We start from the raw sequence: 5,203 nt of genomic DNA on the forward strand, positions 1-5,203 counted from the left end.
TCCCAGGTCATCAGTTGCAGAGCCGCCCGGCCTCAGGCCCAGTCAGGGCCAGCCCACTCACCCTGGTGAGCAGACGACTGCCCTGCCCTCCCTCTGCAGCATCTCTGAGGCTGCTCCCTGCTGGCCTGGGGACCAGGAAGCAGACAGGACGAAGTCCCAGCCCTCCCGGGGCCTGGGTGGAGAGTGGAGAGGTTGGGAGGGAGAGGCGATGGACAGCCCAGCAGGGACACACAGGACGCAGTCCCTGGCTGGCGGGGGACAGCAGGTGCATTTCCAGCCCAAGGGGTGAGGCCAGCACAGGTAGAGGAGGACGTGAGAGAGGACCCGCCCACACTTGAGGTGGGGAAGACGGTCAGCCAGGCTCAGCGTAGGGCAGCGCCGGCCGAGAGGGCCGCCCTTCCTCACCCTGCTCAGCGTGTATTTATGGGCAGCCTGCCTGGCTCCCCCGGGGAGGGGCCTGCTTGGGCGTTCCTCAGCTGTGGACACATCCCCAAAGCATGTGCTCTTTCTTCTTCCTTGACATCCTAGAGTTTTGAAAATCCTCAGTGGTTTTGGCCTCCTGTGCCGTGGGGAGGAGGTTTGACCAAAGTCTTAAGGGGACCCAGGGCACGGCCCCAAGGGACAGGAGACGCTCGGTGGATGCCGGCACGACACCCCCGCCCCCAACAGCGATCTTCACTCCCAGACCCCTGCGTTGCCAGGCTCCCAAGGTGGGCTGGGCAGGGGTGGCAGGGGGCAACAGTCCTGGCCTGGGTGGCTGTGTCCGGAGCAAAATGAACCCCTGACACAGTCTGCCTGCATTCAGGAATTTAGGGGGCCCCCAGCACGAGGTCAGTACATCCCCCTGGATCCTTATCGTCTCGTTCTTGGAGACAGCAGACGACCAAGGGTCGTCTGGTGACATAAAAGAGAGACCAAGACACAGAGGAAAATAAAGATGCTGAGGGAAACGGGTAAGCCAAGGAAGGAGGAGACCTTACCACAATCGAGCACTCTGCTGCTAACGCGCCCTCGGAGAAGACGTTGCCTCCGTAAACCAGGACTGAGTGCAAGGAAAAGCTTCTAAGAACGAAAATAAAAGCACTACTGAAAATTCAAGGGGTTGGAGATAAAGATGACGTCTCTCTGGAAGCAGACAAAGAAGACAGGAAATAAGAAAGAAAGGACAGGAGACAGTGAGGATCCATAGATGCATAATTGACCCAGGATTCTGGCAAAAGGGGAACCAGAGCAAACTGGGCTGAGGGGGCCGCCAAGGATATAGCAGAAGAGAGTTTCTCCAACTGAAGGGATGTGAGTTTTCAGGCTGCCAGGATCCACTTGAGTGTCCAAAAAAATAACAATAAAGCCCCCATCAGATGCACCGTCGTGAATTTCAGAATATCAAGGGGGGAAAAGGAGAGCCTGAAAGATTTCTGAGAAACAGAGTACACGTCACCCACAGAGAGCGAGGACGGACTGCCTGCAGCTCGAGAGGCTGGAAGGCAGCAGGGCAGCTCCTCTGGACGCTGGCAGGAGTTATTTTTGCCGAGAATTCATTCACTGACCAAACTATCCATCAAGCGTGAGAGTGGATAAGGCTGTTTTTAGGCACGTAAACACCCAGAAAATGTACTGCCCACACACTGTTTCATAGGACGCTCCTTGAGGACACACTTCAGCAAAATGAGGAGATAAACCAAGAAAGGAAAAGATATGGGTCCCTAAAACAGTCTCTCCAACTCACGGGGACAGTGTCGGGAAATCCAAGAAAGTCCTTTCAGCAGGTCTGGAGAGCAGCCCGTCCAGGGTGGTGCAGGAGGATGGGGGCTCTGGAAGGAAATCCCAGGGGAGTATGACAGGACACGTGAGGTTATGGGTTGAGTCGTGTCCCCCAGAAAGATATGTGTAAGTCCTAATCCCTGGTACCTGTGACTGTGACTTTCTTTGGAAGTTAGGGTCTTTGCAGATATAATCAAATTAAGGTGAGGTGATACAGGGTCAGAGTGGGCCCTAATCCAGTACGCCTGGTGTCCTTATAAGAAGATGAGAGACAGACACAGAGAGAATGCCATGTGACCACTAAGGCAGAGATTGAGGTGATATGGCTTCAAGCCAAGGAGCTCCAAGGATTGTCAGCAACTGTCAGAAGCTGCAAGAGACAAGGAAGGATCCTCCCCCAGAGGCTTCGCAGAGAGAGCATGGCCCTGCCGGCCCCTTGATTTTGGACTTCTGGCCTCCTTAACTGTGAAAGAATAAATTTCTGGTGTGTTAAGGCAACCGGTTTGTGTACTTTGTTTCAGCAGCCACAGGAAACTAACACACCTGACATGATGGAGAGTTGAAAAAAAATGAGGATATGATTAAAACAGTGTAAGGAAAAAAACAAAGGCATGTAGAAAGGCCAGGAAAAACATACAGCAGTATCAGAAAAGAAGTGTAATCATAGTAAACCACTGGCCTTTGCTATAAGCACTATTTTCAACCAAAATAACATAAACACGATTTATCGATTGAAAAATCATGACATTGAGAGGATAAGGAGGAGCAGTTAGGGTGCGGAAGGGCTAAAATGTAATCGTTCACAGCAAGGAGCCAACAAATCAGTCTAAAGGTTGTAAGCCAAGAAGTCGCAGTATGGACCTGGGTTTCCCTCTCTGCTGTGACAACCCCTCCCCACTGCTTTCTCCTCCCCATCCTACTGGCTGGCAGAAGGGGCTATGCCATGGCTGACCCTCTGGGGTCCCTACAGTCAAAGAGTCATATACCTTTAGAAAAAATGACACTGACTATCTCAGGCCACAAATAAGGCGTTTACATCACTTCTCTGATGAATTGATCAGGAGCATGTGGCAAAGTTTTATTTCTATTTGGCCAGGAAGAGAGCCAGTTCCATGAAAGCTTGTACATGGATTCTTCTTGACAGAGATATTTTAGAGAAAAGAAAAAAAAGATGGTTGGATCATTGCTGTTAGACTAAGTTTTAAATAAATATATACGTAAAAGCATCCCACAAAGCTCAGGGTCCTTCGGTTCCCGGGCAGACCAATGATTCAGGTGGAGTAAATCTAACTTCTCAGAGAGGGGTCTCCAGCCCATCAAAATCACTCGGAAACATGCTCAAGCATTGTGTCAGGAGTGCCAGTCTCTCCCTAGAAGGGATCCAAAGGGCATCACGCAAAATAACACTCTCCGCAGACCTGGTCTGGGAACGTCTTTCTCAACAGTCTATGTGGGATTTTAATATTTGTTTTAGAAACTCACATAGATTAATTTTATTTTCTTGTAAGAAGCAGCAGGAGTGGTAACAATTAAACCCAGTCTTACCACAAAGAACAGCATTCCAAAGGAATTTCACATTCCAAAAAAAAAAAAACTCAACAAAGTAAAACTTTTGTTTACTTTGTTCCATCTCATAAACAGCCTCAGCCCTTGGTGCTGATCAAATCACTCCCAGCTGTGAGTGGGATGCTGGCCCGTCCTGAGGAGCCCCTCAATGATGGGGGTCCTGCGAAGTTTAGGGAGAATGACAATGTGACAGATCTGGGTGCCTCTTCAAGGTGTCGACCCCAGTGGTTCAGATGCAGAGTGCAAAGCAGCCTGCATCGTGCTGGTTTCATTTTAGGCACTCCCCAGTGCCTAAAATGGTGTGGGGGCAGATGGGAGGGAAAGTGGGGCTGGTCCCCCTTCCAACTCTCCCACCCCCACTGGGCCTCAGTTTGCTCCTGGGGAGACCAGGCTTCCACAGCAGAAGCCAGATGGAGCCTGTTTTCCTTGGACACTTGGAAGCCAGCTGCCGGGGTCTGGATAGATGTGTTGTGCTTTGGCCGCCAGCAAGAACGCATTGCTGAAACTTCCCTAATAGTGCAACTAAGATGAAAGTCATCTGACTCTTTTAAGTGGCAAAATAAACATCAGTATCAAGGTTCTGGACCGAGGCCACTCCATTTGTTAAGATGTACTTGCAGCTGTTTATTATTATTAAACAATTATGTCTCGTTTTTAATTTGGCTTTTCTTAAATGCAGTCTTGTTATGCCAGTTTCTGTAACCACTACACAAATGTCTTCAATCATGCTGCTTAAGGATGTTTTATGGGTATTTTGATAACAAGAGTATATTAGTTTCCTAACAAATTACCAGCACTGAGTGACTTAACACGAATTACTATCTTGCAGATACAGAGGTCAGGAGTCAACCTCAGTGGGCTGGATCCTTGTGTGGAGGCTGCATTCCTTCGGGGGAAGGGGGAGGGCACAGGGTAGGGTCATTTCCTGCCTTTTCCAGCTCCCAGAGGCGCCTGCCTATCCTTGGCTTGCGGCTTCCTTCTCCATCTTGAAAGATGCAGCATCTGCCTTCTCTGGTCTGTTTCCATCATCACTTCTCTCTCTGACCTTTCCGCCTCCTGATAAGGATAATCTCCCATCTCAAGAACCTTAATTTAATCCCATCTGCGAAGCCCCTTTTACCCTGCTAGGTGACATAGTCACAGGCTCCTGAGATTAAGATGTGAACCCCTCTGGGGGACCACGATTCAGGGCACCTCAACTAGATTTTGCGCAAGTTTGCAGCAAAGCTTTCCAGCTAAATAGGAAAGTATTTGACAGTGAAAAAAATACAAAGACCAGCAGAGATGACCCTCAGAGAAGAGTTAGACGTGGTCATCTCAGTGGGCCAGCCCCAGAGGGGGAGGGGTGGGAACAGAGAGTGTCTTGTACATTCCAGATTTGTTTGTTTGTTTTACTAAGTGCAGTTATTGTAAGATAATATTTCTTCAATTACAAAAAAAATAATGAAGGCTGGGGCTTCCCTGGTGGCGCAGTGGTTGAGAGTCCACCTGCCGATGCAGGGGACGCGGGTTCGTGCCCCGGTCCGGGAAGATCCCACATGCCGCGGAGCGGCTGGGCCCGTGAGCCAGGGCCGCTGAGCCTGCGCGTCCGGAGCCCGTGCTCCGCAACGGGAGAGGCCGCCAACAGTGAGAGGCTCGTGTACCGCAAAAAAAAAAAAAAAAAAAAAAAAAAAAGAATGCTATGTCCCCCTTTTCCCAGGACGCTGGCAGTCGGGGGAGATGCGCCTACATGTGATGCACTGAGATACATGTGACCGTGCAGTGGAGGAGCTGGTACCCAGGGCCAGGTGAGCCCTGGGGGACGAGGGGCCAGGACAGAGGGTGCTCTCTAGGCTGGTGGCCTTCAAACTGGGAGCACAGAAGTGCCAAACTCTTT

The sequence above is a fragment of the Lipotes vexillifer genome, unplaced genomic scaffold, assembly GCF_000442215.2.
Source record: "Lipotes vexillifer unplaced genomic scaffold, Lipotes_vexillifer_v1.1 scaffold545, whole genome shotgun sequence".
Taxonomy (NCBI): domain Eukaryota; kingdom Metazoa; phylum Chordata; class Mammalia; order Artiodactyla; family Lipotidae; genus Lipotes; species Lipotes vexillifer.